The sequence below is a fragment of the Schistocerca piceifrons genome, chromosome 2, assembly GCF_021461385.2.
Source record: "Schistocerca piceifrons isolate TAMUIC-IGC-003096 chromosome 2, iqSchPice1.1, whole genome shotgun sequence".
Taxonomy (NCBI): Eukaryota; Metazoa; Arthropoda; class Insecta; order Orthoptera; family Acrididae; genus Schistocerca; species Schistocerca piceifrons.
The window spans coordinates 245,532,481-245,559,824 of record NC_060139.1 but is presented as its reverse complement, the minus strand read 5'-3'; the positions used below and the strand labels follow the sequence as shown (position 1 = coordinate 245,559,824).

At 43.8% G+C, this 27,344-nt stretch overlaps 2 protein-coding genes and 1 non-coding gene across 3 annotated transcripts in view; 2 read left to right on the top strand and 1 right to left on the bottom strand.

The window, feature by feature from the left end:
• LOC124775293 (rab3 GTPase-activating protein catalytic subunit) overlaps positions 1 to 27,344 on the top strand; it is a gene marked incomplete at its 3' end in the record, with an annotated part of 470,052 nt that overhangs the window by 172,112 nt on the left and 270,596 nt on the right. The gene's annotated exons all lie outside the window — the stretch shown is intronic.
• LOC124776707 (TLR4 interactor with leucine rich repeats) overlaps positions 1 to 27,344 on the bottom strand; it is a 312,067-nt gene that overhangs the window by 84,148 nt on the left and 200,575 nt on the right. The gene's annotated exons all lie outside the window — the stretch shown is intronic.
• Positions 24,019 to 24,092, top strand: Trnat-ugu. Its single transcript has one exon. It is a non-coding gene; the product is annotated as a tRNA-Thr (tRNA).

The following is a 27,344-nucleotide window of genomic DNA, read 5'->3' as shown; positions in this document are numbered from 1 at the left end:
ACATTTACATTCGAAGTTAACAAATTTCCCTGTTTCGGGAACGGTTTTATTGCTATTGCCAACCCGCATTTTATATCCTGTCTATTTCGAGCATGGTCAGTTATTTTTCTGCCCAAACAACAAAACTCTTCTTCTGATTTAGTGTCTCGTCTCCTAATCTTATTTCCAGAGCTTCACCTGATTTAATTTGACTACATTCCAGTACCCTTGTCTTAACTTTTATTGAGGTTCGTCATATAACCTCTTTCCGAGACTCTGTCCATTCCGTTCAGTGCTCTTACTAGTCCTGTGCCATTTCTGACAAAATTACGATGTCAATAGCAAACTTAAGAGTTTTTATTTATTCTTCCAGAACTTTAATTACCTTTCCCGACTTCTTCTTGATTTCGTTTACTACTTGGTGAATGTACAGTCTGAATAACATTGGGAAGAGGCTACAAATCTGTCTCATTCCCTTCTTAACTACTTCTTCCCTTTCATGTACTTCGACTCTTATAACTGTAGTCTAGTTTTTGTACTAGTCATAGACAACCTCCTTTTGCTTCCTGTACTTTATCCCGGCTACCTTTAGAATTTCATAGACTGTATTCCAGTGAACGTTGTTAAACACTGTATCTAAAGCTACGAAAGCTAGCTGTTTTTCTCAATCTGTCTTCTTAGATAAGTCATAGGCTCATTATTTCCTTATGTCGATTGGTCATTCACTTGCTCTTAATTGAGTATGTAATGCAAGAGAACCATCGAAAACTAATCGGAAGCCTCACAGTATTGCAAACGAGTTCGCCGAATTAAACCGAACAGTCACCAGTTTGACGCGAGTTGTTGTAAATGGTGATGAGGAGATCTTTAGCACTGACGTATTTACAAGCAATAAAAACAAACACACACAAAAAAGCTTTCACATATTTTAACCGTTTTATCAGTCTCATCGTCGGATAAAGTGGAAAGTCGGTTCAGATTTTGGAAAGGCAGTCGTGAAAGGGCTATTCGTAGACGGAGATGCGAGATTATGAATTCATCCTGTACCTGTGAGCGGGAGGAGGAACACCACGACAAGCTCTATGTTTACATCATCTACACTTTGTTGTCACTCCAGCTCTTCTTCCTCAAGTTGTTTGAATCCCTGGATCAACATGGAGGGAAATTGCACTCTCTTCAGTCTTTACAGTCCTCCTTTGCCGTTGTACCAGCTTAAGGAGAATGCCTTAATCACACGGTCCCTAGCTCCTAGGCATATCCTGCTCTTGCTGTTGAGGCACATAAGGGAAACGCTTAATTTCTTCAACTGTTTCTTCTGCCGGGTGTATCTTGGTGATCGTCCTAAAGAGAACCGGAGCAGGTGAGAAACTATTTGCTAGCTTGAGTGGCCGAGCGGTTCTAGGCGCTACAGTCTGGAACCGCGCGACCGCTACGGTCGCAGGTTCGAATCCTGCCTCGGGAATGGATATGTGCGATTGTGATGTCCTTAGGTTAGTTGGGTTTAAGTAGTTCTAAGTTCTAGGGGACTGATGACCTCAGAAGTTAGGTCCCATAGTGCTCAAGGCCATTTGAACTCTTTTTTCCGATTGTGCATCAACTGTGACGTGCTTTGGGGTCATGTATACCTCAAACTTGGTAGGCGGAACCAAATGACATATCCAGAAAAAGCCACTGTGCAGTCAAGGGCGTTCACCTGTTTTGTATTTGATGAAAAAACGCAAAGCTCGTGTAATGTATATAAAATGAAATGTTCGTACGGCGTTGATGGCCTGTATTCCCCATCTGGGGAAGTTCGAGCGTCGTGCTGCAAGTCTTTTCAGTTAACGCCACGTTGGTCGACTGGCGTCTCGATGATTATGAATTGATGATGAGGAGAACACAACGTCCAGACCGCGAACGGAGAAAATCTCCGACTCGGCGGGGAATCGAATCCGGGCACGCCGCATGGCAGTTAGACGCGCCAACCAATCAGCTAAGGGGACAGACTTAATATATTTAGAATCGGAGATGTAAATTAATCACATTTTGAGTTCTTCCCTCTCCTAAAATTCGTCTAATATTAAAGAAAAGGCGTGTTGGATGTCAGAAGAAGGAAACTTCGAAGTTTTCGTGAAACATTAATATTTGCCCTCTTATTTCTGATAGGCTGTTCTTTGGACTAATTTCAGATGGTTTTGTTGCTTCCGGTATATAACTGAAATGTCGCCTCATGGGTGGAGGAGCAACAGTATTGTATGCCGTCGCCCACAGTATGGCATATATTTTGTATTCTTGCCACATGATGGAGATATTACCGTTTTTCGAATGTTGAACTAGTTACCCTTTTTTCACCAAGACACTTGTGTTAGTGTACAAACAAACAGATAAAAAAAAGGTAGATCTGATGCACAGATGTTGTGCTCTCAGTGCGGGGGAAAAAGGGAGGATGCGATGTTAAGAGGGAATTACGGTGATATACGCTACTGACAAATGACTTAATGAGGGAGAATTTATGGCAGCGTCTTCACACAAGAAAACGAAGTTAAGTGCGAGTCGACGCAAAGCACTACTTTCGAAGACTCCGCTTCGCAATGAGAGAAGGAAGATTACAGTTTAATCTCTCGCAGAACAGTTTAATCTCTCGCAGACGTCAGACATCAAAGGATCCCTGTGTCTCTAGGCAAGTAAACTGTAGTCTTCTTGAAGAGACCGTTTCACATTCGTTTGGTCTAAGGAATTCACTGACGATATAAACCGCAACGACTGGATCCGGATTTGAAGACCGAATCCAGTATATCATTTTGCTAGACTTCTGCTCGTTAACTGTCACGGGTCGAAGCATACGTTAACTGTAAACATTACGGGGCACTACTTCATGCCCTAATGCGGAAATGAAAGCAGCGGGAGTTGACTATAGTGTTTCAGAATAATGGTGCAAAGTTGGAAGGCCAGAACTGAATGAGATTTTAAAAAATACAAATGATGACCTTAAGAAATATAATAGAGTATAATAGAGTATAATTAACAGTAAAAATTACGTTTCAGCTTTAGCGTCACCAATGATATCTAACTAGCGTAAATAAATCTACTGTTTATTGAGTGTTCGGGGGTCATTACATTGTAGGAAGGAATTTAAGAGTATAGCTGTTGAATTTTTTTGTTGTATTCCTCCGCAATTTCCTTATTGTTGCCGTGGACTAACGTGTAGGATTCCCGTCTTACTTTCTCCTCTTTGCGTGCAGAATCTTGGAGTTCTCAGAATGCATTCTCGCGATGAGAATTTCCGTGAGAATTTTCCGCCGCGGATCACGCATCAGAGCACCATAATTGCAAAAGCAACTAAATATATCGTACTCTGCCCACATCGCTGACTTTCTCCTCGTTTTCTTTTATGCGGAAGCTCTACGCTAGAGGAGATGCTGCTTCCACCCAGCTGTGCATTTCGGCTGCCAAAAGAAACTGGAATGTCACGTGGTCCTTAAAGGAAACGCTTGCACTGAAAATGTTGAAGCGTAGGAAGAGCGCCACTGTAAAATTGTAGCAATGAGTTGCGTTTCTCGTTACCGTAGCGGTCGTGCGTGGCTGCCAGGGAGTCCTCGTAAATCAACCAAATGCAGATTTGCTCATAGTGTGAAGACTTCGGGAGAAGTCTTGGGACAGTTAAGACACAGAAAAAGTAAGGTTTTTTCTGTAAACAAGAGAGTAAAATCCGCGCGAACGATACTGTGCCTCATGTTGTTTCAGAAAAATATTTCGTAGAACTGTTCACGGTACAGTAGTAGTATCTCTTTCATACACAGGATGAAGCAGAATTCCACCGACAAACTTTCAGAGGTTATTCAGGTATACTTTCTGAGTATTTTGGTACCCGCCAGGTTAACCGAGAGCGCTGTCCGCCCCCGGTAGCTGAGTGATCAGCGCGACAGAACGTCAGTCCTAAGGGCCCGGGTTCGACTTCCGGCTAGGTCCGGGTTTTTCTCCGCTCAGGTACTGGGTGTTGTGTTGTCCTAATCATCATCACTTCATCACCGTCAACGCGCAAGTCGCCGAAGTGGCGTCAAATCAAAAGATTTGCACCCGGCAAACGGTCTACCCGACGGGAGACCCTAGTCACACGACATTTACAGCCGAGAGCGCTAATGCGCAGCTTCCTGGACTCGAACAGGCCCCGGATCTAATCCGGCCAGCGGATTAGCGACGAGGGCCGGTGTGCTGGCCAGCTTAGATGTGGTTTTGGGCGGTTTTCCACATCCGGCTAGGTGAATGCCGGGCTGGTCCCCACGTTCCGCCTCAGTTACACGACCCGCAGACATCTGAACACGTTCGCACTATTCCATGGATTACACTAGACGCAGACAGCTGGGGGTACACTGATTCCGTCCTGGGAGGTACGAGGTGGAGACAGGAAGGGTACCCGGCCACCACTCTGCCACTAACAACGCCAGATCCATAGTAACAAGGCCGACCCAGCGCTGAAGCTGGACAAAGGCATAAGGAAATGATGATGACCTTCTGAGTGTTTTGGTACACCTACGCTCTCTGACGGCTCGTTAAAGAGCTATTACATCTGCATCTGGACCGACGGCAGCCACAACACACTATTTTTGGTAATTTTTGAGAACATTTCTCGCGGAGAACAGCGGTTTGTTTTAGTACCTTAAACTGAACGTAAACTGTTTCGACCGCTAGAAACCTTTATTAGCCGGCCGGGTTGGCCGAGCAGTTCTAGGCTCTACAGTCTGGAACCGCGCGACCTCTACGGTCGCAGGTTCGAATCCTGCCTCGGACATGGATGTTTGTGATGTCCTTAGGTTAGTTAGGTTTAAGTAGTTCTAAGTTCTAGGGGACTGATGACCACAGCAGTTAAGTCCCATAGTGCTCAGAGCCATTTGAGCCAAACCTTTATTTTTGTGGTCAACTGCAACTGACGTTCGTGGAGTTTGTAACGCCTACTCCGTTCTTCGCCACCGCCTACCGTCATGGTATGAGGTCTGAAGACGGTCAGTAACTGACCGAAGCCGGTAACCCCAAAAAGGTAGGTTTCTTGCGGCCGAAACTATTTATGTTCATTGTACAGTATTTTTTCGGTTAAGGGTTCATCTGTTACTCTTTTTTGTGCGTCGTACGTTTTGGTTACCGCATGTAACAGGACTCTTCACTGCTGTAAAGGTATTTTCACAGAAACAAGATTGATTACGGTAACAGACTGATTAAATCATAATCACATTATTACTCTCTAACGAGCCGCCGGAGGGGTGGGTCTCTCATACATAATAACTCAAAAAGTATCCCTGATTAACACATGCAAGTTTGTCGGTGGAGTCCTGGTGCATCGCCGGCCGCGGTGGTCTCGCGGTTCTAGGCGCGCAGTCCGGAACCGCGCGACTGCTACGGTCGCAGGTTCGAATCCTGCCTCGGGCATGGATGTGTGTGATGTCATTAGGTTAGTTAGGTTTAAGTAGTTCTAAGTTCTAGGGGACTGATGACCACAGCTCTTAAGTCCCATGGTACTCAGAGCCATTTTTTTCCTGGTGCATCCTGTGTTAACATCTACATGATTACTCTGCAGTTCATAATTAAGGGCCCAGCAGAGGGTTCATCGAACCACTTTTAAGCTACGTCTCTACCGTTCCACTCTCGAACAGCGCTCGGGAAAAACGAACACTTAAATATTACCGTGCGACCTCAGATTTCTCTTATTTTATTGTGATGATCATTTCTCCTTATGTTGGCGTAGATTAGTGTCAACGTTTTATCAGTGCTTCTTGCCTTAATGTTACTATGCCACCCTGTTCAAGAGAACGTTACGGAATAAGTGAGGTAGAGCAAAGGGAAGATGTGACCTGCCCCAGAGAAGCGTAATAACATGTCTGATGTTTCCAATATATATGAATGATTTACAAGACAGGGTCAGCAGCAATTACAAATGGTTCAAATGGCTCTGAGCACTATGGGACTCATCTTCTGAGGTCATTAGTCCCCTAGAACTTAGAACTAGTTAAACCTAACTAACCTAAGGACATCACTCACATTCATGCCCGAGGCAGGATTCGAACCTGCGACCGTAGCGGTCTCGCGGTTCCAGACTGCAGCGCCTAGAACCGCACGGCCACTTCGGCCGGGCAGCAGCAATTACAGATATTTACCTGCCGATAGTAAGGAAATACGAAAAGATGTAGATAAAATTTCTAGTGTGTGTGATGAATAGCAGCTGCCTTTTAATATAGATAAATGCAAGATATTACCTCAAGTAAAGAGAGAGAACTTGACAGTATCTGGTAACAAGGTAAGCTGCGGACGTCTGGAACGCGTAACACCATTTTAGTATTTATAGGTAATGGAAAGAAGCTATGTGGATGGAGGGCAACATATAATATCAGAAGTAGAGGAGACGAATGATAGAGTACAATTTGTTGGCACGGTTGCGACGAAGTACACCGCATCCGGACTGCCCGGCAAAAAATGTTAAGCTCCCAGGGGGAGAGGGAAATGAAACTTTCTCGGTTTCTACATCTACGTCCATACTCCGCAAGCCACCTGACGGTGTGTAGCGGAGGGTACTTTGAGTACCTCTATCGGTTCTCCCTTCTATTCCAGTCTCGTATTGTTCTTGGAAAGAAGGATTGTCTGTATGCCTCCGTGTGGATTTTATCATCATGGTCTCTTCGCGAGATATACGTACGAGGGAGCAATATACTGCTTGACTCCTCGGTGAAGGTATGTTCTCGAAGCTTCAACAAAAGCCCGTACCGAGCTACTGAGCGCCTCTCCTGCAGAGTCTTCCACTGGAGTTTATCTATCATCTCCGTAACGCTTTCGCGATTACTAAATGATCCCGTAACGAAGCGCGCTGCTCTCCGTTGGATCTTCTCTACCTCTTCTATCAACCCTATCTGGTACGGATCCCACATTGCTGAGCTGTATTGGGCGAACAAGCGTACTGTAACCTACTTCCTTTGTTTTCGGATTGCATTTCCTTAGGATTCTTCCAGTGAATTTCAATCTGACATCCGCTTTACCGACGATCAACTTTATATGATCATTCCATTTTAAATCATTCCTAATGCCTACTCCCAGACTGACTGGGTCTGTGATGTTATTTCGGTGATAACAAAATCGAGTCACATTTATGAAGAGTTTGTCAGCATGGGCCCATTTCTCACCGTGACGCACCATCTGTCTGGCCTGGATGCATGCACTGATGAGGTTGGGTTAGGTGTCATAAAGCCACTGTATCGCCTGCTGAGGGAGATGGTTCACAATTGCTGTAACTGCTCCTAGATATGCTGTCTAATGGCTCTGGGATGTAGTTGGCGTCCGAGCTGGTGCCATGTACGCTCTATCTGGAACGGATCTACAGATCCGGCTGTCCACGGGAGTACCTCAGCGTCACGCAGACACTTCATAAACACACGTTCTATGCGTGGCCGAGCATTGCCCTCTTGAAAAAAGGCACCAAGATACTGTCGCAGTGGAGGCAACGCATGAGGATCACGATGTCCGTGACGTACTGTTGTGCCGTTATGGTTCTCTCTGTCGGCACCAGCCGTGACCTTGAAGTCATACCCGATGGAGCACCAGATCGACACCATGACGGCAGAAGTAACAGTGCTGTGCCTCTCCGAAACATTGGAAGAACGGGATCTGTCCCCAGGTCTCCACCATGATGGCCGACGATGGCCATCCAGGCTCGTAGAGAATAGCGACCCATCGCTGAACACAATGCGGCGACATTCATCAGCAGTACGTGCTTCACGGTGACGGTACTACTCCAGACACAGCCGTTCGTGTTGTGCTGTTAACGACAGCCTACGAATGGGACGGTAGTTCCCTAATCCGGCTGCTGGTTGTCTACGACCAACAGTGCGGAATGACAAAGAATGTTGCAGGGGGTCCCTTGCTTGCTCTCGGAGAGCAGACGCTGATGTCAAAGGGCTACAGTGCCCTTGGTACACAATACAGCGATCCTTCCTTGTGGTCGTTAGACGGTCGACTAGAATTTCGACTGCGAGTCTGCCTGCCCTCGCGTTCCCATGCAGTCCAACATCAATCAATCGTCACATCAGAATGCTCCACACACCTGAATATTTTCCATGACTCGACTGGCCGCCCAAGTTGACACCCCACGATGACGCCCGTTTGAAACTATATCAGGTGCTGGTAACACTGTCTCACAGGAATGCGCATGGTAGAGCACTTGCCCGCGAAAGGCAATGGTCCCGAGTTCGAGTCTCGGTCCGGCAGACAGTTTTAATCTGCCAGGAAGTTTCAAGTTTCATTTCGTTTCTTTTTCGGTTTCCTCATGCGGACGCTGCCATCACTGTTTCTTAAAACTGTACATACCGCGATTCATATGCCCTCCCTGTGTGTTGTTTCAAATAATTAAGGGTAAAAGTGTGAGCCCTAATAGCTGATTTTTTAGGCAAGCGCAGTTTACAGTACCAACGGCTTCGCCACATTGGTAACACCGATTCCCGTCAGATCACCGAAGTTAAGCGCTGTCGGGCTGGGCTAGCACTTGGAGGGGTGACCATCCGGTCTAGCCGAGCGCTGTTGGCAAGCGGGGTGCACTCAGCCCTTGTGACGCAAACTGAGGAGCTACTTGATTGAGAAGTAGTGGATCCGGTCTCTGAAACTGACATACGGCCGGGAGAGCGGTGTGCTGACCGCATGCCCTTCCATATCCTCATCAAGTGACGCCTATCGACTGAGGATGACACGGCGGCCGGTCGGTACCGTTGGACCTTCATGGTCTGTTCGAGAGGAGTTTGTTTGTTTTTGCAGTTCACAATAGAAAATTATTTCTTCTCCCTATCTGGATACAAAATTAACGTGATCACTTAAATGCGGCCACGGATTTTCAGCAGTTGTAGAGCTAGTTTCCGATTCCATGATCTAGCTTCCACAGTCAATCCACTAACAAATAGGAGTACTTAACGTGCACTCAGTAAACAAAGAAAAATAAACAGCCATACCTAGTTATTCTCGCTCACGCTCGACGACTGTTTACATCAATCACGCGCAACCCTACGTCGGAACATGCCTACATGACCCGAACTTGTCAGAACATGATTTCCGCGGGTGGTGCGGCGTAATTTTTGCTATAAAAACTAGATACCTAATTAACGGTTAACGGACGTTGAAAAGTCCGGTAACGTCTTTTTAAAATTAACTTAAAAGTGAATCAAAAAATGTTCAAATGTGTGTGAAACCTTGTGGGACTTAACTGCTAAGGTCATCAGTCCCTAAGCTTACACAGTACTTAACCTAAATTATCCTAAGGACAAACACACACACACCCATACCCGAGGGACCTCCGCCGGGACCAGCCGCACAGTCCATGATAAAAGTTAATCCATTACTCGAAAAGTTAACTTTGTTAATTAACTATTAACGGTCTTGTGTCCAGCTATTCTCACATGTTAAAAAAAAGGGAAAACTACCATAGTCAAAAAGAACCTTAGAGGCATGAAGTTGCAGCCGGGTATAGAAACATAGCAGCAGTTGGGCGTAGCAAGGTCGACGAGTACGCCGGACACATGGATTACTCAAAGTCCTGATATACATTGATTAACTGGAACGGGTTTTCAGGTTTTTTTAGTTTGGTGCGTTAAAGATATCGCAAGGTAAAGCATATTGGCGTGTCTGGACGCACGCCCTTGGCCTGCCAAGGCGAAATATCGTTACTCAACGCTTACATAATGAACGGCTGCTTTCAGCCAAGCCTTGTTCCGTAATCTTATACTAATCGTTATTAGAGAATGTCCGCTTGTGGTGTTCTTCCCGTTGAACGGTGGTGTCTGATACCAGTTGAAAGATGACTTCTGGTGGACGACGTGCACAAAAACATGACAGATATAGCCTCCTAACGTTCGGACGGAAGTGCTTCTACGAGTAGAGTATTTGTTTTCATGCCGTTGTTTTAGGCGAGTTCTATGTACTGTAACTGGGATAAATTATAAATTTTATTAGAATAAATAAAACAGAAATTTCTGTGAGAGTTGTAGACGAATAGGAGTTCCAAACGCTCCTTAAAGCCACTTCTTAAAACTAAACAACAACAGAAAGAAAAAGATAGTTGAGGCGACGCCAGTGGAGTGACAGTGTCGCTTTAGGAACGGACGATCTTGTAGTGCCAGTGCTACTGTCGTACGCCAGTTAATTGAAAACTAGCAAGTGTCGACTAAATGAAGAAAGTGGAGTACAGATGCATAACAGGAAAAAAGACATATCAACAGACTTAGGGAAGAAAGATTAGTTAAACAAATAATTAATTGTGATGAAATAGTCTTTAACGTTCTGCCGCCGTTAAATTCAGAATTCAGCCATTTTCTGTGGATCAGTGTCACAGTCTGGTGTGATTCACAAACCCTGCTGTTAGAGATTCTCTGGCGGAAAAAAAAGACGGCAGTTAACTCCTTTCACTCAACTGTCTGCACGCGATCATCCAATGAGAGAGGTCAGTACAGTTACGCGAAGCTGGGATAATCTTGCGTGAAACGTCGAAATTCAGATGAAGATTCCGCCCGACAATGTCCTTGTCTACTTTCGCTGATGAGAGCAAATGTTGTCATCAAACAGAAGATTTGTTTCTGAACACCATAGTGCTTTACTGGGCTTTGTTAAATTGGAAGTGATATGCCGTTGATTTCCACCGACCTGTGGACTGAGTTATCCAGCCAGACGTGGGAGGATCTATAGTTCGATGTTGACTCCAAATCACGGAGAAACTCGGCATTTTTCACATCAGCAATCATTGCCAGCAGTAAAAGAAGTGATAAGTAGCAGATAAAAATCCTAGGTTGCACCGGGTATCAAACCAGTGACTGAGACCAGCTTATTACATACCAACAGTCGCAACAGGTATCCGGTCAGTACAGTGACTGAGACCATCTTGTTGTACATCAGCAGTAACACCGGGTATCGAACCAGTACAGTGACTGATGCCAAGTTATTATACATCAACCATTCATGGATAAGTATTTATTTCACCAGGATCGATTTTAATGAATGAATATAAAGTTCGACGCTTACTACTGTAATGGACCTCGGGAAGAATCCCTGGTTATACAGTTATTAATGTGATTGTATCTTCATGCATTCTGTGGGAAGCATACGTATCGATCGAGAACATTCGTTGACCTCTTTCTGAAAACAGGTTCCTGGAATTTTAGAAGATCTACGGCTTCTCTCTTTGAGTATCTCTCAGATCTGATTTTTCAGTATGTCTCTTACCTTGAGTCGAACAAGCCAGTGACCGTCCCATCGCCATTTTCTTCGTAAGTTCAGTGTTTCTCTTTAGTTCAGCCTGATTGATTACGCACACTTACGCAGTATTCCATTGTGGCCACTGGATTCACATTCGGCATCCTTTGAGAGCAAGTGGTCTATTTCATTCTCCGTCCTTACATAACGCGAGCTTGTGCTCCCTCTCTAATGATTTCGTTGTCGACGGGACGTTAAACCCCTATCTTCCTTTCTTCCAGCATGTGTAACAAACATGTTTTATAAACAGTCTCGTTTGTAGACAAACATGATAGCGGATGTCCTGTGTTGTATTATGCTGACGTATTATTCACTTGTGTTTTCATGTAGAGTAACTAGAGTAACATAGAGTATAGATTTAAGTGTCAGGAAGTCGTTTCTGAAAGTATTTGTATGGAGTGTAGCCATGTATGGAAGTGAAACATGGACGATAACTAGTTTGGACGAGATAAGAATAGAAGCTTTCGAAATGTGGTGCTACAGAAGATTGCTGAAGATAAGGTGGGTAGATCACGTAACTAATGAGGAGGTATTGAGCAGGATTGGGGAGAAGAGGAGTTTGTGGCACAACTTGACTAGAAGAAGGGATCGGTTGGTAGGACATGTTTTGAGGCATCGAGGGATCACAAATTTAGCATTGGAGGGCACCGTGGAGGGTAAAAATCGTAGAGGGAGACCAAGAGATGAATACACTAAGCAGATTCAGAAGGATGTAGGTTGCAGTAGGTACTGGGAGATGAAGAAGCTTGCACAGGATAGAGTAGCATGGAGAGCTGCATCAAACCAGTCTCAGGACTGAAGACCACAACAACAACAACAACATTTGTTTAACTTCTTAGTGGAAGAGATCAGGAAATAGCAGGTCGAGAGAGAGAAAAGCTCGTATTACATCCTTGTCAAAGGTCTTTTACAAAACCTTTGTCGGTGTATTGAAGCAACTTCCATGAAGTTGTTGTTGTTGTTGTTGTTGTTGTCTTTACTCCGAAGACTGGTTTGATGCAATTTCCCTAGCTAGTTCATCCTGCGCAAGCGTTTTAGTCTCTAACTACAGCAAGCTACGTGCATTTGAACCTGGTTTGTTTAGCCAGTGTTTGGTGTTCCTCTGCAATATTTACCCCCATTCTTCCCATCATTACCAAAGCGAAGATTCCTTCTGCTTCAGACTCTGTCCTCTCAAAAGATCGCCTTTTTTTTAGTGACATTGTGCCATAATTTTTTTGTCCCCTCTTCGATTCATTACCACCCCATTAGATGCCCGATGAGTGTGTATAAAATGCCTCTAGATTAATCGCATAAATTGTGATAAGTCCACAAGAATTGTTATGAAATAAGTTATTATCTGCACGCATTATGTACATACAGGATGACAATTAATGGACAACATGAAATAAAATCATCGTAACGTCTGAACAGTTGCGTTAGGACGTTGAAACTGCACGGTTGGCCGCGGGGCGTGATGGGAATTTGTATGCGCTGTATGGTTTCGTTTAGCGACGAAATCCTCTTTCATTTGGGGGACTGAGAATCTGCATTTCGCGATGGAGAAATCTCTTTACCCTCAGCGAGTGACTGTGTAGTGTGCAATGTCCAGTCACGCATTAATCGGTGTGGATATTCCTTGATGGCATGGTGACTACCGAACGGTACGTGAAGGCTTTGGAAGACGATTTCATCCCCATTATCCAAAGTGGCCGTGATTTCGACAAGATGTAGATCATGCAAGAAGGAGCTCGACACCATCGAAGCAGGAGGGTGTTTGATGTCCTGGAGGAGCACTTTTGGGACCGCATTCTGGCTATGGGGTAACCAGAGGCCACTGGCCTAGGCCTCGATTGGCCGCCATATTCTGCTGTTCTGAATACATGCGACTCCTTTTGTTGGTCTATATGAAAGGCAAAGTGTACAGCAATAACCCGAAAACCACTGCTGACCTGAAAACAGCCATTGAGGAGGTCGTCGACAGCATCGACGTCCCGAGACATCAGCGGGTCATGCAGAATTTCGCTATTCGTCTGCGCTACATCATCGCCATGATGGCAGGCCTATCGAACATGTCATAACCTAAATACGAATATCTGTAGTGGCGTTTACATGTTGAAGGAATTATGTGCAAGCTGTAGTTTGTAACTAATTTACGTTTTTTTTCCATATAGTTCGATAACTGTCACCCTGTACCTGATAATTCCCTTAACCCAACCTTAGAGGTCTTATATATATATATATATATATATTTCGAGCTTCAGCTGTGTTGTAGTGGCGTAGTTACATATTTACGTGTTAACAATAGCATCTTTGTTATTTCAAATTGTATCTGTGCAAAGCAAAATGGCTCTGAGCACTATGGGACTCAATGTGCAAAGCAGAAACGTTGTTTTGTAAACTGTCGGTTACATTTGAACCTGATTTTGATCCGCGAATTTTCGCTGGTGAAAGTTGAGCCTAGTTGACGGCCATATAATTTGGGATTAATCCATCATTTTGATTTTCAGCTCCTTGTATTGGTCGCGTTTGCAGTTAAAATTGTTGGCTGTGAGATCCTCCAGTTATGCAAAACACCCTTTTTCTCAATACCCAAACATGTTTCCTCATCAACATCGTTTGGTTGCAGATGACAAACTACCTGTGGTAATTAACACGCAAGTGATCCAGAAAATTCATGCACACCAAAAGTCAAGGTATTTACAAAAAGAAACGATCTATTGTTTGAATTAAAGATACACATAATTTTATAATCATTTAACAGAAATGTTCACATTACAGAATAAATAAAAACCAAAACCCACTGACGATGGTGCAGTGGTGCCGAAACATGTTTGGGTACTGTGAAAAACGGTGTTTTGCATAACTGGCGGACCTCACATCCAACAATCTGGGATTAATGTTTAAACAACGCAGATTTCCGAGTTAAGCTTGATCTGAGGTCATTTTCTGTGTTAATCTAAGGTCCTGTGCTTTCCATACAATCGGCCCTCACAGTGCTTTGACACTGGTAACTGAAGCGAGGGTCAACGGTAGGAGCCGTCGAGTAGGTCTGGTACGTGGAAGAACTCCGACTGCGCTCAGCCGATGAATGTGGCGGTGAGACAACGATTTCCGGCGACAGCGCCTGAGCCGCACAGTAACGGCTTAACGGGCCGGCCGGCTAGCAGGGTGTAGGCGCGGCTGGCTGGCTGGCCACACGGCTACACACGCTGTGCCGCGGCGCGGTATGCGTGCCGGCGCGGCGGCCGTAACGGGACGGCTGCTGCTCGCTGTCTGGGTCAAGGCCTCGCCAGGTGGCGCGACCGCGGTGCTTCGCCGTGCCCGCCACCTGCCTGCCTCAGTACTTCGTATACACGGTGTCCCAGGGGGAACGGTCAGTATTCAGTAATACGGCAGGAATGCTCGTTTGACGCAAAAATCTCGTATGTACGAGGGTAATCCCAAAAGTAAGGTCTCCTATTTTTTTATAAGTACGTAGACCTGTTTATTTCTACAATGATCTACATCAGTTCACAGCTTGAACATTTAGCTATTTTTCGACATAATCACCATTTCTGTCGATGCATTTTTGTAGACGCCGTCGCAGTTTTTGTGTACCCATGTCATACCAGCTCGCCGCCATGCTTTTCAGAAAGTTATGAACCTCGTCTTTCACCTCGTCGTCGGAGCTGAATCGCTGGGACCACAATTAACGCTGACAGATACTTTGAGACTCTGAAAAATCTCAAACGGGCAATTCAGAACCGGAGAAGAGGAGTGTTAAGCAAGGGCGTACAGGAACATAATCACCCACCCACCCTATAGTCCTGACTTGGCGCCGAGTGACTATCACCTGTTCCCCAGGTTAAAAGAACATTTGGCCGGAAAGCGATTCAGCTCCGACAACGAGGTGAAAGAAAGAGGTTCGTAACTTTGTGAACAGCATGGCAGCGAGCTGGTATGGCATGGGCATACAAAAACTGCCACAGCGTCTACAAAAATGCATCGACAGAAATGGTGATTATGTCGAAAAATAGCGAAATGTTCGAGCTGTAAACTGATGTAAACCATTGTAGAAATAAACAGCTCTATGTACTTATTAAAAAAAAAAAACAGGGGACCTTACTTTTGGGATTTCCCTCATATATATGCCCTATTCCGATTCGTTTCCGAGATAGAAAACATTTAATGTAAATTTATTTTTGGGTTACTGAAACTCATGAATATGTTGTATCCGTCTAACCGCTTTGATGTTTTGTTCTAGCCCAGCCTACCTAGTTTCTTTCAACCTCTTTGCGCGGGGTGCCATACTGACATAGCAACAGGAGCGGACCCAAAATTGAACCCAGTGGGACTACTTTGTAATTTCTCCCGTCACTAAAATGTTTTATCTGTACAACATTGTTTGAACTATTGATCTGATTGCATCATATTTTCTTGGAGACATACTCAGTCTCAACTGTATCTTCGATAAGGATAGAGGCTGAAGTAATGAATTAAAATTTATGTCAAGGCTGGGGCTTGAACCTGGGTCTCCTGCTTATTAGGCAGATGCTTTAGGCAGTACACCACCCTGGCACTGTGGCTAACACAACTACATGGATTACTCTTGTCCAATGCCTTTCCATGCTGATGTGTGAATTGAAGTTTGTGTTAGGGAGGGCATTGGACTAGCGTATCTGTCTAGCTGTGTTAGCCACAATGCCAGGATAGTGAATAATACATCTGCCTAGTTAGCAGAAGACCCGGGTACAAGCCCGAGCTTTGGCTCAAATTTTAATTCATTACCTCATCTTCTGTCCTTATCAGAGCTGGTTTAAATTGTTCAGCACAACTTTCTGTCTTCTGTTAAGTATGATTCGAAGCCATAGGTTCCACAAATAACAATGTACATTAAATGTGCTCTATCTTGTAAACCATTTGGAAAAGGGCATGTGTCGATATGGTTTTTTTTTTTGCTTCAAATGAACATTCATGTCATATCCCTGAATGTTGATCATTCCTCCTCGGACACTATGTACACAGATCAGCTGTTTGTCGTAACATTATGGGAAACGTTGATGGTGAATTTATTAGAGACAGAACACCATCTCGGACGTGACAAGGATGTCGTAGATCAGAGGGCCCTTGCTCGCATCGACCATAAGTGATTTATCACAACTTACAACAGTTAGTTCGGCAGGTGTTTGAATCCCACTAATACATAGAGGAGACATTAGTTAATTAATGTGTTTACACAACTATTTCCATAGAACCAAACTGAGCGCCTAACCTCCATGCTCATGGTAGGAGTCAACACATGAAATTAACATCCAGAAAAGGTAATAACAAATTAAAGTTCGTACGAATTCTATGCGGACAATACGCTGCTGAGTATATATTAGCATAATCAACAATATAACACATAATTTGCTTAATTTTTTTCCAATAAATCCTCGACAGTATAGAAGGAGTGAGCCATGAGAAAATTGTTCAATTTAAACTTGAAAGTGCGAAGTTTACTGCTAAGATTTTTTTCAGGTCTTATGGCAGTTCATGGAAAATGGATGCAGCAGAATACTGTACGCTTTTCACTCAAGAGTCAAAGAGGTGCCATCCAAATGCAGATTGAATTTGTGCCTAATGTTAGTTAACGATGTGAAAACTGCTAATTGCTAGGAATAAGCTCATATTGTTAACAACAAATCGACATTAACAGGTCAGTGTCAGGATTCCCAGACTACTGAACAGGAGTCGACAAGAGGTGCGCGAACTTAAATCACATGTTGCTCGAACTGTGCGTTTCTGAACCAAAACAAACCCCCTGCGAATCGGAAGAGTTACCCCAGAATATAATGGCGTGGGTCATAAGCGAATGAAAATAAGCAAAGTAGACTAATATTCACGTTGGGTTATCACTTAGTGCGGATACTGTTCTAATGGTACATATAGCAGCATCCAGTTTTTCAGCAATATTTTCAACATGATCTTTTCATGACAAAACGTATAGGTTTGCGCAGGCTCGCTAATCATTCTGTGTAATCATAATGGCAGATTTATCCTAATTTGGTTAGAAACGAGTCTTACTGTGATTTAGCATCAATTTATTTTCTAGAGAGCAAAACTTCGCTCTGGAGCTGCACTGTTTGATCCACTGCGTTAATTGCACTCAATATTCTTCACTACCAGCAGACAGAAACATTTTAGAACCACCGGTCATATCAGACGGCATATCTATACATACAACAAACAGCGGTTGTCTCAATATTGACCACTGAGGCACCCCCCCCCCCCTTCCCTGTTTATCCCTGCCCACATCAAACGCCACTCACAGCCGTTCTCATTACTGTGGAGAATGGCCTTTAGCTGTCTATTCTTGAAGTATAAGAGGAACCGATTTTGAGCTACTCATGTTGTTTAATGGTCCAACTTGTGCAGTAATATTTTACGATCAATACAAATAACACCTTAGTTCAGTGTAAGAAGACGCCTTATCTTTTCTGTTTAATCCGTCCTATGCCTCACAAAGAAAGGAAAATGTAGCATTTTAGTTGTTAAACCACTTCTAAAACCAAAATATGAGTTTGACTGCAAATTATGGGAACCGAAATGATCAAATAAGTTTATGTGGACAGCCTTTCCAGTAACTTTTGCAAACACCAAGGACATAGAAAAAGGTCGAAAGTTGTTGATATTATGCCTTTGTCCTTTTTTTGTAAAGCGAATACTTTAATCATTCAGAAGAGTACCCATTGGCATACTAATACGTAGAGTAAGTGTCGCAGTGCTGGGTGTGTCTGGAAGACTGCAGTGTGGCTTATGAAACAAATCGCGTAGGCAGAGTCCGGTTCCAGGCCCTTCCATCACGCAACACGCTGACTCAGTTGCCTGAAATCTTGTTCCTCCCTCGGCTGAGTCATACCTCGGTGGTACTGTAATCTGCAGTGCTGCGATTTTCATCGTCTAATCTCACCTGACGCTCGTTGACAAATTTACTGGTGCACTAAGGTTAAGAGGCGAGCCAGTGAAAGAGTGGATAGCTCTATTCGTGCTTTATATATGACATCATATTTCGAAAACGTATGAACTATATTACGTACTTCAAAGCTGCAAAATGAATGCGCACGGTTTCATATGTGTTCAGTCGGTGTAAACATACATCATCTCATTCCAGCACACTTAAAAACATTCTTATGACGTCCAATATTTAGTTGGATGTTCTGTATCGCCTTTCGGTTAAGGATGTTCGATCATCATCGATATTTACAAAATATGGGCGTTGAGAGTTTAAACACCGATGTTTTAACATCGACACTTGAAGATGTTAAACCAAAAAATCGACCTTCGATGTTTACAAAAAGCCGAGCTACGTATTACGACTATCATTAATGTTATCGTCGTTTAAATGAATATTCTGTCATAACGTCATCATTACAGTGGTTGAAGGAATAGCAACAGCATTTGGAAGAAGAAATATAATTTGTTTTACCGACAGAGCCAATTTGATAGAAAAAAATCTATTTAAAAGACTGATAAATGTCCTGTATTGATAACTGTTGTGAAAAGAGTTGTAATGTGGTTCAAAGGCTAGTAGCAAGTAATGAGATCAGGAAAGAATCGGGCCTCAAACTAATTCAAGAAGACTCAAATTCTATATGACTCAATGATTTTTGGAGCTGCATCCAATGGTTAATAATATCGCTAATTGCTATGGTAGTGCTCCACCAATACCGAACATATGGTTGTAACATTCTACGACCTGTAGAAATGGCTATTCGTGAGATTTGCGTAGAAAAGTACTTTACATACAGTCTAGTGATTCCAATAAATAGCAGACTATGTTGAATAAAAAACTGGCAGCCAACGAGTACAGACTATTTGGAGAGAATCTGGAGTGTAGCCTTGTATGGAAGTGAAGTATTTACAATAAACAGTTCAGACAAGAAGAGAATAGCATCTTTTGAAATTTGATGGTACAGAAGAATGCTGAAGATTAGATGGAAAAATCGAATAACAGATGATGAGGTTGATCGATAACATTGGGGGAAAAAGGTATTGATGGCACAGGTTGACTAAAAGAGGGGATTGGTTGACGGACACATCATGAGGCATCAAGGGTTTAGTACTGGAGGGTAGTGGTGGTGGTGGTGGTGGTGGTGGTGGTGGTTGGGGGGGGGGGGAAAGCTGTATAGGGAGAGAAAGACTTGAAAATAGTAAAGTGGTTTAAGGGGGTGTAGGTTGAGGCTGTTATGCAGATATCAACAGGCTTGCTCAGCCAGTCTTCGGACTGCAGATCACACCAATAGAAATATAGAATCACGTCAGCAGACTACCTATCAAAAGCTACAAAAATTTCACCAATTTATCTCAGCTATATAGGCACATTGCCCATCTCTGAAACACTGTTCTCAAAAGAAGGAAATTCTCTTTATTAACAGATTTACGGGCTAACGTCTTTCAAAACTACTAATTTTACATTCTGTTGTTGAGACATTGTAGAATAAGATGTTTCAATTATTGCTGTGCCGGCCGCTGTGGACGAGCGATTGTAGGCGCTTCAGTCCGGAACCGCGCTGCTGCTACGGTCGCTGGTTCGAATCCTGCCTCGGACATGGATGTGTGTGATGTCCTTAGATTAAGTTAGGTTTAAGTAGTTCTAAGTCTAGGCGACTGATGACCTCAGATGTTAAGTCCCATAGTGCTTAGAGCCATTTGAACCAATTATTGCCGTATTTATTGGTTAATACATATATTATGTGTATTTGTATGTTGCTTTTTACGCCATTCAATATATTTATCATTATTTCGATATTTTGACGCCGATTATTATCTCCCGTCGATAGAATATAGTCTGATCTGCAGTCGGATCGTACAATCAGTTTCATTGTATGATCCGGCTGCACATACGGCATGTATAATTGACAGTCAGAGGAAAACGAGACAAATGGAGAAAAAGTAAGTAAACTGTTTATTATTTCAAAAAGTAATCGTCTTTAACTGTTAACACATTTGTCCGACTGTCAGACAAGATGGTCAATGCCTTTATTGACAAATGTTTGCGGCTGCATACGGAACCATGAATGTGCCCAGGTGTGCACCTCTTCGTCCGAAGCAAATCGATATGGTCACGAATGTCTCTGTTCAGAGCTCCAAGAATATGGGAATCACATGAGAAGAGATCAGGAGTGTATGGAGGATGTGTGAGGGGTACCCAGCGAAACTTCTGCTGCGTAGTCAAAACGGCTTCATTCTGTTGCAGGGTAATGCCCGCCCAAATGTTGGGAAGGTTGTTTCGACTACTCGCTGGGAAGCCCTTACACATTCTCCATAGAGTCCCGATCTCTACCCTCACGATTTCCATATTTTTGGAGCCTGAAGACAGACACGCGTTTCCGACGATTTGCCTCGGACGGATAGATGCACGCCTGGGAACAATCGTGGTTCCGAAGGCAACCGCATTTCTATGAAGGCACTCTCCGTCTTGTCTTACAGTGGGTTAAATGATTTAACAGTTAACGGCAACTACTTTTGAAATAATAAATAGTTTACTTACTGTTTTCCATCTGTGTCTTTTTCATTCGATGGCCCCTGTATTGTCAGTTTAAAAGCCGAAAAAATTTACGTAGTGACATCAGCTATCGATGTTTAGAGGTCGATGAGGATATCCAAACCAGCATGGATGATATACCAACTTCGCAAATCCCTATTTCCTAAATCTGTTCAGATGCGCACATTAGGGGTTTTTCAGTTGAATGAACCTTAATCTTAATAACAGAAGTAAACACCTTTCTTCCTCTCCTATGCAGGAAGGAATTAACCAGTCTTTACAAAGCACTCTGGAAGAGAGACACAGAGGCCCAGAAAAAACTTGCAGCGATCAGGAATTCAGCCACGTGTATGTGAGCCGGCAAAATTGCATATTGCTGATAATATATCCTGACAGTATTGTCGGGCAACATTACAGCTACATGTACTACAACATTACCCGTCACTGTTGCCAGGCAATTTAGGCGGCAATGCGTTTCCGGACCAGAAGTGTGCGTTTGTCCTCAAGATTGCCACACAAAATGGACGAACGCGAACTAGTGAAAAGTGCAATATTGCAGTGCATGTGTTATTCTGATTACGACGCAAAGTTGCATGCATGTCCGAAGGAACTTCGCTTCGTAATCGAAATAACACAGGCACTGCAATAACGTATTTATATGCTGATACTGGGCTAGCAACTTTCAAGCACAACGTCTAAACTAGACGGGAACATACGTAATGGATGTACGAGTACAGGTCGTAGACGCACTGTTGACGACATGTGGAAGTTTGGGTCTGGCCGTAAGTCGTGCTCGGATAGTCGAGGCCGCCACGGCAGCTCAGCGTGTTCGGTCAGAAGGTTAGCTACCCTCTGAAATTATAAACTCAGTTAACGGATCAACGAAGAACCTGAACGGGTGTCATCGGACGTCCTCCCCGAACAAATTCAACGAACAACATAGAACAAAATGAGATTTTAAAAAAAAGCAGTAAGGCGACCGCTCGGATTAGCGGGAAATCTGGGTTCGAGTACCTGTCCGGCAAAATTCACTGTCGTCATTCCATTCTACAGCTGATGGTAGTCCTTATGCGCAATTGCGAATTCATTTGTTGTGTAGTAATAAGTGAGTGCGGCTCTACTGCCGTGACATCACACAAGGAATAAAATTAGGAAAAACAAGACGATGAGTACTTTATTAAGGAAGTGAAATGCTTCAGGAAATGTACCTCCTGAACTGATGCTAATACATGTCTTTCTCGAGATTGTTACCAGGTTGACGAAATACGATTTCGTCTATCTGGAACAAATAGTTGCTCGTACAATTGCCAAAATCGATACAAGTATTAAAGTGTACATCAACCCGACTGCGGATTACCCTTCGGTTTTTAGCTACAGGTGATTCATACAGAAGTTTAATGTATGTCTACGTCTTTAAAGTGCACTATTCATCAGTAACCTTCGTGGTCCCATAAATATGCAATGCTTTGAAACAAGGAGATAAAGTTTACATTAAAATTAAGTTTGAAATCAGAATACAATTTTTATTTTTATTTTATCTTTGGTCACCGGCATTCACATCAGTTCTTACACTACCAATCCCTACGACGCAACATTTTTGCCTCGCATTTAGTATTGGTTCGAAGATTAGGGAATTCCTTGTATGCTGCATCAAGCGTGATTCCTAGCACATCGGCAACAGCTTGCTAACTGTCAATTTTTTAGATTGCGAGCTTTGTATTCATTACTTTCGACGCCACACAGCTTTAACCGTGGATGAATCGGATTTATGAAATTCATAGTTCTCCCGTTTGTCCAAGTCTCCATCGCTGTACACAACAACGAACAAGTGATGAAACAGGTGGTTGTATGTTCGGTTGCTAACTTGCGAACCATATTTTCGCTCGGACACGTGACTCCATCGCTGTCGTTGAGAGAAGTAGGAAACATAGGTGCGGGCGAGAGGATAATGACAGAGATATATATTGCCCTGCCGTGCGAAACATTCTACACCCTTGGTGAACAATACAGGCAAACTTCGGCAATACGTCGGCAACAGCCTGCAACTTGAGCAATATTGCCCGGCCGTACTGCAGAGATGACCTGTATTGCAGCTACGATGCAGCAGTGTTGAGGGCGGTGCAATTGCGGCCAAATATTGTCGTAAAATATGGCCGATGTAAACGCACTTTTAGTCACGTCCACCATAAAACTCGCTTGTTTCTGATATCGCGTTCTGACGCAGAATGATTCGCCGTCGGCGTCTAGTCCCGAAGGGCACCTTGGCGCTGGGAGGCTGCATCCACGAGGTGACCCGACTTAATCACCCTTGCAGGTAACGGGTCGCGCACCAGGCAGGTAGGCGCGCCACCCCTGACCCAAATACCGGGGGGATCGGATCCGGGACGCCTTGGGAACCTTCAGCGTCCAGGAACTGGGGAGTGATGGAAATTCCCGGACTCTGACGCTGATCTGTGCGGGTGGCGAGAGAGACGTAAGACGGGGGAGGGGAGGAGGTGGGTTTCAGCAGTCTGACTTTTCCACAGCTTGTTATTGTTGTACGGTTTTTCTACATGTTATAGCATCCATAAAAAGAGTCGCGGGGTTCGTTGCACAATCTTGTTTTATCTAATTTCAAACCTTCTTCTTTCTACTAAAATTACTATGGTGTTTGGGAATCTCTGTTGCTTCTCTATTCATGCGTGCGCAATGAAGCGATGTCTTTGGTGCAACGCTCTTGTCTGAATTTTATTTCGTGGTTTCGATGTCGAAAAACAAGTGCCGCTACGGACGTTACGAAACAGTTTTATGCACCGACCACGGCCTCTCAGCCCGGAAGTTTTAACTGAAGGACAAGCCGCCCGTGGAGGCCTACATTCTACGAATCATTTGTTGTGTTTGACTACGTTTATTTGTTTTACTTCTGCAACCTTGTCACATTCCCTGCTTTGATGAGTAGAGTTCTTATTCGGTAAGGCCGCCACATACCTACTTGAGCAGACTTAATTGTATTACATATTACCTTCGCGTAAAGGCAGCAGTATACTTTATTTTCAAAATAGATAAAGAAATCCCAATCTAAATTACAATGAAATGAACACCCTTAGCTGCTTACAGGCGTTGACATACGTCATCGGGGACAGACGAAAATGTGTGCCCCGACCGGGATTCGAACCCAGGATCTCCTGATTACATGGCAGACGCTCTATTCACCTGAGCCACCGAGGACACAGAGGATAGCTCGACTGCAGGGATTTATCTCGTTGAGAATGTGGGTTTCGCGGGAGGCGTGCCAGAGATAAATCCCTGCAGTCGCGCTATCCTCTGTGTCCTCGGTGGCTCAGATGGATAGAGCGTCTGCCATGTAAGCAGGAGATCCCGGGTTCGAGCCCCGGTCGGGGCACACATTTTCCATTGACCCCGTTGACGTATGTGAACGCCTGTAAGCAGCTAAGGGTGTTCATTTCATTGTAATTTCATTCTAACGAGCTGCATGGTCAGCGATAGTATCTGTTCTTTCGGACATGTCCGAAAGAACAGATACCATCTTAGTATACCAATCTAAATTATTTCATACACTTCTGCATACTCGTATTTCTGAAATTATGAATTTGAAAGCTTTGTAAAATAAACTAAGCACGTGTTTCCTTAATGTAAAAATGTAGAACTAAACTAAACTCCGCGCGAACAGGCCATGAAGGCCCAACGGTACCGACTGGCCACCGTCTCATCCTAAGCCCACAGACATCACTGGATGGTGATATGGAGGGGTATGTGGTCAGCACACCGCTCTCCCGGCCGTATGTCAGTTTACGAGACCAAATATAAAAATATAGTTATATCGAGTAACGCAAAAACAATTAGTTTACTTGAAAAAGAGCTGTGTTGCATTACTGGCTGGGAGGTACCGAGAGGAAGTTCAACCGCCTAATGGGAAAGTTTCTTTATTCCTGCGCACACAGTGTCCCCTTTCTACGCGTTGGTGTGAGAGTTGTGTCTGGAGTGTATCTGTTGAGTGTGGGTGACTACAATCGACGTTTGTTGTAGTGTAGCGTCATGTTTGTGTTTCAAGTTGATAAGGGGGAGAATGCATCCGGTGCTGGAGAATAGCACTAAGACGGCTGAGGTCAGTGGCCCCTTCCGACGTACGGATTACCGTCAAGAGTGTCGCATGCCCTGACTGTATGAGACATTGGAGAGAAGTGTAGTTCGCTGGTGTTAACGTTAGTGATCAGGAACGTTACGTCACCATCCGTCCTCACCTTGCCTGTAGTGAAAATTTTTATCCACCGCCAGCATTTCATTATCGCACATGGGTGCGTTAGCGACCGTGGCTACGATTGTCGGTTTCTCTGTCATCTACAACTTTGTAATAAACTCTGTAAGCCAGAAAACGCAAAATATCTACAGCATCTTTGATGCAGTTTCTAAATCGTAAAATGGTTTTGTTATCACAGAGATCGTGATCTAAATTTTTGGAATGTTCGAGATCGTTAATTAGGCTGAGAGCAGTGATGCAGAGCTAAAAACGTAAATTGTCACCTGATGACAAAACGAAGCCTCCGAAACACGTCGTAATCAATAAGTATTAAAATGTTGCCCAAAGAATTGTTCACTTAAATTTTAAGTATACAGTCACGAAAGTCCTATCTAGAAACTTCCTCATTTTCAGCATCTTGACTATTACATAACGTATGACACAGATCACGATATCGATCAAACACTGAATAAATATGAAGCAAGATGTGGCAAAATCCGAATAACAATAACATTATGTCGCAAAAACCCAAAAATAAACGAGAATTAATTTTTATAATGTGGTGATTGTGCTCATTTTTCTATACGCCTCAGATTCACGGGTGACAGTTGTTAAACATCTTAATAAAGTAAAGGGATTAGAAATTAGATTTCTGTGACCCTTGAAAGGTTGTCCGGGCTGTTCAGTTTAGAAACGACCATGTAAGGAGAAAACGGAATACTTTCGAAGCAGGAGGTAGACCAGCGAAAGTAGAGGAAAATGGCACTCACACTTGAACAGAACAGGGAACAATACCAAAAGAAGTTTTATTATACAGGCCGAATGGTAAAACAGAAATTGGAAGACCAAGGAGACGTTGGCACCAACTTCCTCCGTCACGGAATCATGCGAATCGTCTACATATATTTATGTGTAATGCCAAATGAAGATAGCGTGGCTGTTTAATATGGGCCCATAGTATTTTGTTCTTCGAAGATTTTTATTTCATAATTCAAAGATTTCATTACAATCACAGAACGCAACGCGTATCCTTTGCAGCCCCTGTACGTGGTTAGTGGACTCTGCTTTCCACTGTGATTGTGCTTTTCCCTTTTTGTTGCATTTGTTTTAAAATTTGGTAACTTAATACGTTATTATTATTGTTAAGAATCTTGCAAAGTTTTCGTCGTATTTATGATGTTTCTGTATTTGATTACGTTCCGTAATAATGTACTACCAGTAATACCCCATGATTTTCCTGTTTCTCCGCGGATTCACGTGGTATGTATAATTGACCAGTACACAACAGCGCACGTTTTTTCCCCCCATTTTCGCGTCCGGTATCTTCTCCGGAAGGAGTCTATATTCTGTGGTTATTATGTAGGGCGATGTTCCCGTTGTAACAGTCGTCCATTTCCATACCGTCGATGTTTCACAACTTATTACTCTGGGCAGTGTTGGGTGTTGCAAGTTACATCACGTGTACATGGGTGTGGTACTACTCTTAGTGCGCCCTCGTGCTATAGATCACAAAAGAGAGAGGCGGAGCGTCTAATTCAGAGCAGTGAATCAACTTTGAAGACGCGAGCACGTATTTTCCAGCGCTCGTTGGCTAGACTGGCGGCCCGAGGGAGCGGCCGCCATTTTTGTATACACGTCGTACTCTTAAAAGCCAGCGTGGTAGTCGAGGGAGTAACCGGTATCCTTGCGACGACGGCCTTCCGCGGTGCCAACTAGTGAGTCACCGTTTGGAGTCCGATCAGAACCCACCTTCTTGGCCGAGGTCACTAAATAACGGTTAGTCAGTGGCGCTCCCCTTGTTAGTCCACACCTAAGGTTCATGGGACTCAAGTGAGAAGCATCGGGAAAGATGGTGGTGGTCTTCTCACCAAAGCCGTGTCTGTGCAGCCGCAGCTTGCTGTCTTCACCAGCCCCCTTCATATCTGTGTACGAAGATCATCACATGTCACTTATCATATTTTTTAAATAGGGCCGGCTGTTGTGGCCAAGCGGCTCTAGGCGCTTCAGTCTGGAACCACGCTGCTGCTACGGTCGCAGGTTCGAATCCTGCCTTGGGCATGGATGTGTGTGATGTCCTTAGGTTAGTTAGGTTTAAGTAGTTCAAAGTCTAGGGGACTGATGACCGCAGATGTTAAGTCATATAGTGCTTAGAGCGATTTGAACCATTTTTTAAATAGGATGTTGTCGGTCGTCCCCTCGTTTGCTTCTCTAAAATCTTGCCTTCGAAGATGTTTTGTAGCAGAATATCATGTCTGATTAAGTGTCCAACAAGTTTTTCTTTTCGTTGGCTTGTAACTTTCAGTGGCTCTTTCTTCTCTCCTATTTCCGATAGAATCGTCTCATTCGTAAGTGTAATCAATAGTTATTTTATTGGAAATCTCATTCCAGCGTGTCCTG